This window comes from Herpailurus yagouaroundi, unplaced genomic scaffold (assembly GCF_014898765.1).
Source record: "Herpailurus yagouaroundi ecotype Mexico unplaced genomic scaffold, PumYag 159, whole genome shotgun sequence".
Taxonomy (NCBI): domain Eukaryota; kingdom Metazoa; phylum Chordata; class Mammalia; order Carnivora; family Felidae; genus Herpailurus; species Herpailurus yagouaroundi.
Genome location: NW_024412400.1, coordinates 65691952 through 65703813, shown reverse-complemented (window position 1 = coordinate 65703813; position 11862 = coordinate 65691952).

Below are 11862 nucleotides of genomic sequence, written 5' to 3'. Positions count from 1 at the left end.
AGCCAAAGTCAGACGCTTAACCAACTGAGCTATCCGGATGCCCCAGGTTCCTCTTATATTTATTGAAACCTGGACATGAAAGACTTCTTTAAATCTCACAATCAAGGCAATGAAAAACTGAGGATATATCTGAACAATGGTCAACACAGAAACAGAAAAGAACTGAGAATTAAAAATGAGCCCATGTGAACTAAGGAAAGAAAGGAAATGGATATTCGCTGAGTAGTTTATTACACATGTAATTATACAGTAATCACATGTGGGATGTTATTTCTGAATATATATATATATATATATATGTGTGTGTGCGTGGGTGTGTGTGTGTATTTATTTTAAAGTAATTTCAAGGTTAAATAACTTTCTCAAGTTCATTCAGCTCTTAAGAGGTATTCTGTTTGACTCCAAAGTAGTCCCTTCAGGAGGGACAATCTGGTAGGCAAAATTAGTCCACCTTATTTAAAACTCTCTGGAATATCTTTTGTGTATTCTATGCATTCTAATTTATCCTGCCTCATTAGAAGGTGATTTCTCTACTAAAACAGATTGCAGGCCAGAAGAACCACTATTTGGCTAACCTGCTTCTTGAGAGCAGGAAGAGTGAAAGGTCTTGCTCAACAGTCAGAGAAGCAGGCATCCAGGAAACCCTTAAGTATAACGCAAAACAGCTCACAAAACTGTAAAGGGCCATGCAAATATCATTATCCATTTATAATTTGCTTTTGCCCAAGCACCCGCTAAGTGACAAGTTGTGAAATTCGGCAGTACAAGCTGCGGGTAGGGACAGGGACATTTGAGGCCTCTTATATTTAAGTAGAGAGTAAAGAGCAACAACTAGCTGACATGATCTAATAACAGAGCAAAGCCTGCAGTAGAAGGGCTGTAAGAACAGGGGGCAGCCAGTGGACCAGGAAACAAAGAGGGACTGTTGAAACCCACATGTGGCCTTATTGCCAGTCCTAGGAGACACATGGATCTACCATACTTTGCTCTTAGGATAATAATATCAATAACAGCAATGTGAATAATACTTTATCATAGGAGTTTTAGATACATTATTTCATGGTCTCAGAACAACACTGCAAGGTTCGTATCAGCATTTTAGTTTAAATTTTTTTTAATGTTTATTTTTGAGAGAGAGAGAGGGGGAGAGAGCACACAAGCAGGGTTGGAGCACAGAGAGAGGGAGACACAGAATCCAAAGCAGGCTTCAGGCTCTGCACCATCAGTACAGAGCCCCACGCAGGGCTTGAACCCATGAACCATGAGAACGTGGCCGAAGTTGGAGGCTCAACCGACTGAGCCCCCCAGGGACCCATAGTGTCAGCATTTTATAGTGAGGTTCAGTGAAGTTCAGAAATGCAAAGCAACCCAGCAAAAATTAGGGCTGAGCTGGATCCCACCCAGGTCCTGGGCTATTTGACTCCAAAGTCCCTGCTCTTTACACAACTAGGCAAGGCAGAACACACATATTAAATGTGTAGTCTTTTACTTAGTACATAATAGAGGACTCAGTAAATTTTAGTTCTCTTCTTCCAGACTGTGACTTGCCTATTAGAAAGAACTCCTGGCCTTGCTTTACTCTTGGGTCTGATTGCAAGCCATCTATATTAGTATCTAATTGCTGCTACAAATTTAATGGCTTAAAACAACACAAATTTATTACATTACATTTCTGGAAGTCAGAGGTTCAAAATCAAGCTCAGTGGCCTAAAATCAAGATGGTGGCAGGACTGGTTCCTTCTTGAGGCTGTTGGAGAGAATCTGTTGCTTTCTCCAGCTTCTAGAGGCTGCCTGCATTCCTTGGCTTGTGGCCTCACATCACATCTCCTTATTCTCCCTCTGCCTTTGTCATCACGTCATCATGACTGTCACCCTCCGGCCTCTCTCATGTTAAAACCTGTGATTGCACTGGACCCACTTGTACAATCTAGGAGATTCTCCTTACCTCAAGATCCTTCATTTATTCCCATCTGCAAAGTCCCCTTTGCTGTGTAAAGTAACATATTCATAGTTTTGGGGAATTAGAACATGAACATCTTTGAGGGGCCATTATTTAGTCCATCACACCATCTCTTTCTGCTTTACCTTTCACTGGTTGATCAGGATAGATCATATAGATAGATCAGGATAGAATATAATATGAGTGGAGTCAAGACTAAAAAACTAGTAAGGTCACCCAGGAAAGAAACCAGTGCATGATTTGAGGTCACTGAGAGCAGAAAATCTGCATACCAAGTTCAAGTGATACATCATTGAATAGCAAGAGGAGAGAAAGGGTGCTTAAGATTCAGCCCCTTGCAATATGCCAGTCCCCCAGGGTCAACTATTTCACGCTGCAGGTGAAGACTTGACTCCAGCCTCACCCCTGCGGGGTCCGGCACACAGAAAGCTGGAGGTGTGCCTGAGGCACTGACACAGGCATGTAAGCAGAACAAAGGAATACACCTTGAGCCTGAAAGCTATTCCCACGCAGGGCAATAAGCCCAGTGCAGGTGCATGGGCTCCTTACCTCTTGGTAAGAAAGTATTCCAGGCCCAAGGTCCATTCTGACATGGCTAAGTGGGGGCGAAAAGACGGCAATCACCACACTGCCTTTCCCAACATTTTTTGCCTCTTCCCCCCATCTCCTATCTCTGGTTTGGGAGCCGTAACCAAGAAATATAGGGATGGCTTCAATTCCTACCCTGCCTTCCAATCCAGCTACAATTCTCAGATATCTTTTTTTTTGGAGGAACATTATCCCAAGTGTTCCTTTTCTTCCTCTGCCCTGCTCTTAACCACCAGGGTTGTTCCTAAGGGCCTCACTCTATGCATCCTCCCAGATAGACATCTCCAGTCCAGAGTTCCCAGAGCTACCACATGTTCAGACTGTGAGCTACACAATCCTAGGGGGTGCCATTCATATAGTAGATATTGTAGATTTGTATATTTTTTACCTCAATTTTCCAACAGACAAAAGTGTCTTGAGAAAAGAATTCTTTTTTCTCACCTGCACCTTGGTGTAACACCAGCAAGCAGTGGCCCTGCCCTCCATTTTCACAGGATTTTGCAATTTGTCTCAGTCTTGGGAGATTTGGAACAATTCCTACCAAAATCCAGCAGCAGTGATGGCAGGATGAGAAACAATGATAAGCTAAAGTCCTGCTTATTATTATTATTATTATGATTTTTGCTTCCTTTTTTACCCTCCAGGGCTGCCTTAGCTGGGCTCTAATCTTGCATTGTTCAAAAAGCTCTGTCATCTAAAGGAGGGAAAAAAAATTAGGCTTTTTGTCTGCCCATTTATCTGTCTATATCTGTGAGATTCCACCTCATGCATTTTCTGTAAGATCTGTAAAAAGAATGGTGACCAGCTTGCATCCCTAGGTAAAACCTACCTGCTATGGACACACCAGTGTGCACATTAGAAGGGAGCCCCATCTATGCTCACGAGTGCTGGATCATTATGGTCACCAATCTGTGAAATAGTTTAAAATTTGGAACAGATAAAGAGAAATGACTTCAAAAACTAGTTGGGTTTTTTTTTTCCTTTTGGGTGCCTCAGTTGGTTAAGCATCCAGCTCTCAATTTTGGCTCAGGTCACGATCTCTTGGTTCGTGAGATCAAGCCTTGAGTGGGGCTCTGCACTGACAGCCTGGAGTGTGCTTGGGATTCTCTCTCTGTCTCTGTCTCTCTTTCTCTGTTCCTCCCCTGTTTCTCTCTGTCTCAAAATAAATATCTTTTAAAAGGTAGTTTTTCTTTGATAGATCATGAGACATCTAAGGAAAATCCTGGAAAATGCTCTTCTGACCAAGATAGATTTGGGGTGTGTGTGTGTGTGTGTGTGTGTGTAGTTAACAGATAAGGTTTACTACCAAATACCCAAGACGTCATTGAAGACCTTGAGAAAAAGTCTCAGCGGGCGTCCCCTCAACCACCTATAAAATCCCTCTGGAAAATGACTTCCAAGACTGTACTCTGGTCTCCACCCCACCCACCCTTTTAGGCTTCTTTCCTTCTCTGCCTCATAAATCCCCTAGATTCTTCCTGAACTGAATTTTCAAGAGCTTCCCAGTTAACCATCCAATGATGCCAGAATACCATCCCCCAGGTTGCCTCATAATAAGAGTGAGCCTTTGAGATATTATCTCTAAACTCCCAAAACTCTAAGTTAGGAAAACCCAATCTTAGAAATAATGGACTTACTATCTGGAACATTTTATCTCCACAGTTGGAAATTAGAAATAGTGAACAAGAAGTAGCTCTGTCCTCAGAGTAAGCCTAGACTGTACACAACAGAAAATAGAGCAATTGCTTGTATCAGAGAATCTGAATCTAGAAGAACCATTGGTCCTGAAATTTAAATAAGTAGACCCGGAAGCAATTTTACCTTTAGATATGAAGTAATCCTTGTTTTACAGCTTCAAAAAATTTTCCACAGGAGCTTAGACATAATATTAATATACTTTTTGATTGTTAAATAGTAAAAAGCAGAATTGGTTGCCCAGCTAGAACTCATGCATTTGAATCTTACACCTACCATTCATGCAGTAACTGTTGATAAATCAAATGGTGACTTAAATGAAACTCATACACAGAACTTTCCCTCCTGTCTCTTAAGCGATTTTCATTCTCCTCTGAAGACAACGTAAAAGCTTCTAAAAATCTGAGAATGGCCACCTATAAGACGATTAATAACCTCAAATTGAAAAGGAACAGGAACAATCATACACTAGGTAAGGGTTTCTGTAGCACATAGAAATGAGGGATTGTGAGTGATTTGAGACCACAGTAAGCTGACTACACATCAATGGTGAGACGTAACCTCACTGTTACATCTTAGTAACGTAAGATGCGGTACATTTACTTAGAGGTACATGTCCTCAGATGCAACCTAAGGACAGAAAGAACTGAAAGGAAAACCCTAAGCTTTATCCTCTCATCTTCTTGTTTGCATTAATGGTGTTACTGTTTGGGAATTATTTTCTTTTTACTGTTAGGTAAAACAAGCAGTAATATTTTGTAAAAAAAAAAAAAAATCAAGATTTTTTTTCAGCACAAGAGAAACGGAGGTACAATTATAGAAAAAAAAAATCTCAGTAAGAACACAGTGTTAGCACTGAGTTAGAAATATCATTATAAACCCATGCCTTGAGAGAGAAAAAAATTGGTCTTTCCTGGGACCATCCACTAAAATTGCTGATTAACAATGGCATCTCCTTAGTACACATATTTATAGTGTTTGTAGTAACATCTTTCCACAAAAACAAACCAGGCCTCCTTGGAAAAATAGCCAATTCCATGTCTGGGCCTAGGAAGGTACAAGAGGCAGAAGACAGGAAAGGTTTCAAAAATTAATCTGCATAGGTGCTTTAAAAAAACTTTTTTTTCATTTCGATGGAATTTCGGTCTTGCAAAAAAGTTGCAAGATTACTACAAAAATTCCTGGATGTTCTTCACCCAGATTTTGTGAATGTTAACATTTTGGTGACTTTGCTTTATTTTTATCTTTGCCAGTGCATAAAAGATTTTAAAAAATTGAAAATAAATTGCAAGCATCATAGTCTTCACTGCTAAATGCTTTAGTACATTCTTTTGTATAATTATACAACAATGAACATTTAATTATCAACAGGAAATTAACATTGATACAATTCTATTATCTTTTTTTTTTAATTTTTTTTTTCAACGTTTATTTATTTTTGGGACAGAGAGAGACAGAGCATGAACGGGGGAGGGGCAGAGAGAGAGGGAGACACAGAATCGGAAACAGGCTCCAGGCTCTGAGCCATCAGCCCAGAGCCCGACGCGGGGCTCGAACTCACGGATCGCTAGATCGTGACCTGGCTGAAGTCGGACGCTTAACGGACTGCGCCACCCAGGCGCCCCTACAATTCTATTATCTAATATACAGATCTTATTCAAAGGTGGCCAGTTATTCCAATAATGTTCTTTATAACAAATGAAAACCTTGGGTCACGCATTGCATTCAGTTATCATGTCTCTTAAGTCTCCATTAATCTGGAACAGATATTCTGTGTTTTAGGACATCACAGTTTTTATTTTTATTTTTTTCAAATTTTTATTTAAATTCTAGTTAGTTAACATATAGTGTAATGTTGGTTTCAGGAGTAGAATTTAGTAATTTCTTACTTACTTATAACACTCAGTACTCATCCCATCAAGTACCCTCCTTAATACCCATCACCAATTTAGCCCACCCCCGCCCCCACCTTCCCTCCAGCAACCCTCAGTTTATTCTCTATAGTTAAGAATCTCAGGACATCACCATTTTTAAAGCATATCAACTGGTTATTTTGTAGAATGTGCCTCAGCTTGGGTTTGTCTGATGTTGCCTCACCATTAGATTATTTGTCTTTGGCAGGAATGTTACTCAAGTGTTGCTGTGTTCTTCTCAATGCATCATACCAGAAGGCACGTGATGTCGATTTGTCCCTTGTTGATGATGTCAACTTTGGCCAGTTGGTGAAAGTGGTGTGGTAGACATTCATCTCTGAATATTTCTTCTTTACATTTCAATTTGCTTTGTTGAGGCTTATGAAGAAGAGAACTAATTCATATTTGTTAGGAACTAAAAGTAAAAAATTAGAAAGTGTTCCAGCAGAGATTATATATGAGGAAGCATTATATAAACTGGAAAAGCACTTAAGTGAATATAAAGGATTGTTATTATTTTTAGCAATTATTCTGCTTTTAACCTTTCCCAGGAAAAATGACCTAATATGTAAAAAGCTAAACCTCTCAGCCTTTCATCTGAATTTTATCAGAGAAAACAATCACATGAAAGCAGCATCAATCCAAACTCAAGTGCTTTAGAACTCCTGATGAAGAATAACTTCTGTTTTTCTCAGTCTTATGATCTTAGCTCATTCAGCTACCCCTTGGATAAATTACTTAGAGTCTCTAATTTTCAATTTTTTCCTTCTATGAGAGAGAGAGAGAGAGAGAGAGAGAGAGAAAGAGAGAGACCACTCAGGTTTCAGAATAGTTGGGAAAAACAGATATAAAATGCAATGCACTTGGCATAACGCATAAGGCTTGACAAAGTCAATGTAAAAAAGAAGACAAATTATTGTGAAAGTGGTCCCCATCAGTAGTCCCTGTGGGTCCCTATAAGGTAGGTAGGATAAGTATTTGTTATTATCTCCATTTTGGGTGTGGTCACTCTCTCCAAGATCACATAAATCAAGCCAGATGTGGGGCTGGTACCTGCTTTTGGGTTACTATTTATTGCTCTTTCTTCTCCAGGTGGCCATAACCTTGTGTTTTCTGCATGAAGAACTCGTTTCACATTTAAATGAGTATACAGTTTTTGTTACATTTCTTAAAGATTCTGCTCAGGCCAAAATGAGACCGTGTAAAAGATAACAATAGCCTCTGTTTAATATCAATTAAGTCATTTTGTTCTCTTATCTCTTGTGTTGAAAAGAAAGTTCCCGGTAGCATGAAAGGTGACCTGTGTAAGACTGCAAAACAAAGTTATAGATCATTGTTGTCGGCACCAGTACTAAACATTTCTCTAATTTGGATTCAAGGGCATTCTCACCAATCATGCCAGCAGAATGCAAAGCAACATGTCTTTTACCCAGGGCAACCTCCACTTGACCCATGACGATTAAAAAAAAAAAAAATGTATGATTCATTCCGATGAAAATATATTACCTTGAAAACACTCCTGGAGAGACCGGTAAGTCAATTTCTGTGGCATTTGGTTTTCTAATTGCAACTTCATTTTTATCAGTTTCTCAGATCTAGATCTTTAACTTGTGAACACACTTGCCAAAATGTGAAGAAAAATTTATTAGTTTTCTTTAGTTGACCATTGTCTTTGGTTTGGTGTTATATAATCCAGAAATCAAAGGGAATCAGGATACTGCCAAATAAACAAGTTAAATTGCTTAATAATTTAGAAAAGGCCCAATTAGTAGGAAAGGATGCCAATAGGAGGCCTCCAAGGCAGTGTCTGTTCTCAGAAATTTGCTTGTCGCAGGGAATCCAGGGACAGGATAGCAAATGCACCCAAGTATCACTACCTTACTCCTACCCCCAGATTGCATCCTTCCTCTCTCCCTCCCTCTCTCCCTCCCTCTCTGCTTTCTGTTTCCTGACTCCTACATTTTCTGTAGAAACACTTTAACACGAAGTGTGAACGTAAGAGGTTAATGCTGACAAATCTTAAAATCACTTTTGACAAAAACCCTTTTTGTCCTTTTTTTAAAAATATTCATTTTGTGAGATAGAAAGAGAGAGAGTGCAAGTGAGGGGGGCCAGAGAAGAGAGGGAGACACAGGATCCAAAGCAGGCTCCAGGCTCTGAGCTGTCAGCACAGAGCCCGATGCAGGGCTCAAACCCACGAACTGTAAGATCATGACCTGAGGCCAAGTCTGACACTTAACCGATTGAACCACCATGTCCTTTTTTTTTTTTTTAAAGCTTATGGATTTATTTTGAGAGAGAAAGCACAAGTAGGGGCCGGGCAGAAAGGGAGGGAAAGAGAATCCTAAGCAGGCTTAATGCTCAGCGGCAGAGCCCAATACAGGACTCAATCTCGTGCTGCAAAATCACAACCTGAGCTCATATCAAGAGTCAGAGGCTTAACTGACTGAGCCACCAAGACACCCCTGGCCTTCTTAAATGTAAATAAAGATTGTATTGTGTAAATGCTTCTTATTTAGCAACACAAGACCATTATCATTAGGATTCTGGATTAATTCATACTGAGTTGGCTTTTGTCATCAAGGGTGGCCTGTGGCCAGATTGTAAAATGGGTAAAATTTTGCCTCACTTCTTCCCTTGCAAAAATATGTTTTTCATTTGCCCCTGATGATTCTGGGTTTTCAGGGTAGATTTTTTTTTTTCAGTCGATGGTGAAAGCACTCTGACAGACACACCCCAGAACCAGAAAGCCTAGAGAGTTCTGAATAAGATAAATAAGATGAATCGTAAGAAACCCACGCTCAGACACATTATAATTGAATTGTTGAAAGTTAAAGATGAGAGAATATTAAAAGCAGCAGGAGAAAAGCAACTTGTTACATACAAGGAAAACCCCACAAGGCTATAGCAGATTTTTCAGCAGATTTTACAGGCAAGAAGGGAGTCATACAATATATTCAGAGCTCAGGAAGAAAAAAACCCCTGCCAACCAGGAATAGTATACACAGCAAAATTGTTGTTCAAAAATGAAGAGATAAAGACTTCAGAAACGAAAGCTGAGGGAGTTCATCACCACTAGACCTGCCTTACAGAAAATGCTAAAGGGAGTTCTTCAAGTTGAGAAGAAAGGATGTTAACAGGAGGATCGGAACACTTGACTCCACTGAGACGCCAGGGAGGTGTGCACACAGAGGAAAAGGCCATGTGAGGACACAGTGAGAAGGTGGGCGGCTGCAGGCCAAGGACAGAGGCCTCAGAAGAAACCAAGCCTGCCAACACCTTCATCTTTGAGTTCTAAGCTCCAGAACTGAGAGAAAACAAGTTTCTGTTGTTTAAGCCATTCAATTCATGGTACTTTGTGATGGCAGCCCTTGTGAACATTAAGATAGGAGTCTGGGGGCGCCTGGGTGGTGCAGTCGGTTAAGCATCCGACTTCAGCCAGGTCACGATCTCGCGGTCCGTGAGTTCCAGCCCCGCGTCGGGCTCTGGGCTGACGGCTCAGAGCCTGGAGCCTGCTTCCCATTCTGTGTCTCCCTCTCTCTCTGCCTCTCCCCCATCCATGCTCTGTCTCTCTCTGTCTCCAAAATAAATAAACGTTTAAAAAAAAAAAAAAGAGAGATAGGAGTCTGCCCTTGACTCCTGACTCACCATGTGACCTGGCAGGGCCCTTCTCCTCCCTGGGCTCTGGTTTCCACATCTGAAAAGGACAGGTTGGGCTAGATGGTATTTGACGCTCCCATCTGCTTTTGTGGTAAGCAGTTCCAGAATTGTCATTAATTTTTATGTGGCAGATTTTACGGTGAGAGGATAATCACTAGGACAGGTGGTTTTGTTTTTTCACCTGACTTCTGTGCCTCTCCTGAACACCAGCAGCAGGAGGGTTATAATGAGGTATGGTCAACTGAAATCCCTCAGTGTGTCTGTGTTAGTTTGCCAGCACTGCTATAACAGAGTACCACAAACTGGGTGGCTTAAACGACAGAAATTGACGGTCTCACAGTCGTGGAGGCTGGGAGGCTGCAGGGAAGATGTCAGCACGGGTGGCTCTTTTCTGAAGGGCTGTGAGGGAGAATCTGCTCCCGCCTCTCTCCTAGCTTCCAGTGGTTTTGCTGGGGCAATCTTTGGCATCCTTAGTGTATAGAAGTATCACCCTGATCGCTGCCTTCATCTTCATGTGGCATTCTTCTCCATGCATATTTGTGACCACATTTCCCCCAGCTAATCATGTTGGATTACGGCCCACCCTCATACCCTCACTGTAACTCAATTACCCCCGCCAAAGACTTGTCTTCAATTAAGGTTGCATTCTGAGGTAATGGGTGTTAGGACCCCACCATAAGAATTTGGGGGGACATAATTCAACCTATAAATAATAGCATCCCTAACTGCTTACCTCCCGCTCACCAAAGAAATTATCACACGGGAATGCAAACTGGTGCAGCCTCTCTGGAAAACAGTGTGGACGTTCCTCAAAAAATTAAAAATAGATCTACCCTATGACCCAGCAATAGCACTCCTATTAGGAATTAGGTAAATTCCTAATTTACCCAGGGGATACAGGAGTGCTGGTGCATAGGGGCACTTGTACCGCAATGTTTATAGCAGCACTCTCAACAATAGCCAAATTACGGAAAGAGCCTAAATGTCCATCAACTGATGAATAAAGAAATTGTGGTTTATATACACAATGGAATACTACATGGCAATGAGAAAGAATGAAATGTAGCCTTTTGTAGCAGTGTGGATGGAACTGGAGAGTGTTAATGCTAAGTGAAATAAGTCATACAGAGAAAGACAGATACCATATGTTTTCACTCTTACGTGAATCCTGAGAAACTTAACAGAAGACCATGGGGGAGGCGAAGGGAAAAAAAAGTTAAAGAGGGAGGGACCCAAAGCATAAGAGACTCTTAAAAACTGAGAATAAACTGAGGGTTGATGGAGAGTGGGAGGAAGGGAAGGGTGGGTGATGGGCATGGAGGAGGGCACCTGTTGGGATGAGCCTTGGGTGTTGTATGGAAACCAATTTGACAATAAATTTCATATTAAAAAAAAAAAAGAAATTATCACAGAGAATCCCCCAGGTCAGCCTCCTGTCATGGTTTGCCTCACAACCATATGCTTATCCTGGGTTTTCCTGCCTGCTGTTCTGTATTTAGTACCTGGTTTTGTTTCTTTGGCAGTTCCAGTGTTGACAATTTGGAGAATCTGTTTGGTAATTAACTTCACCTTCCATTAGAGGCTACACCAGTGCAGTTGCATATTCTTCTAGCCTCCTGTGGATCCATATTCTCCAGCCCACGGATGTGCCCATTTTCAAACCCATCCAGGCCAACAATTCCCACCCGAGGCAAAACCCTAGGCCACCTCTGGCCATTCATCTAAGAGGGCGGGGTGAACAAAGAGGTCCTCATAGATCCTGAGGTAGTAGATTTTATAAATTTTTTTTTTCAACGTTTATTTATTTTTGGGACAGAGAGAGACAGAGCATGAACGGGCGAGGGGCAGAGAGAGAGGGAGACACAGAATCGGAAACAGGCTCCAGGCTCCGAGCCATCAGCCCAGAGCCCGACGCGGGAATGGAACTCACGGACCGCGAGATCGTGGCCTGGCTGAAGTCGGACGCCTAACCGACTGCGCCACCCAGGCGCCCCTGAGGTAGTAGATTTTAAATGACCTCTAAAGCAATAAGCAGAGGTAGAAAAA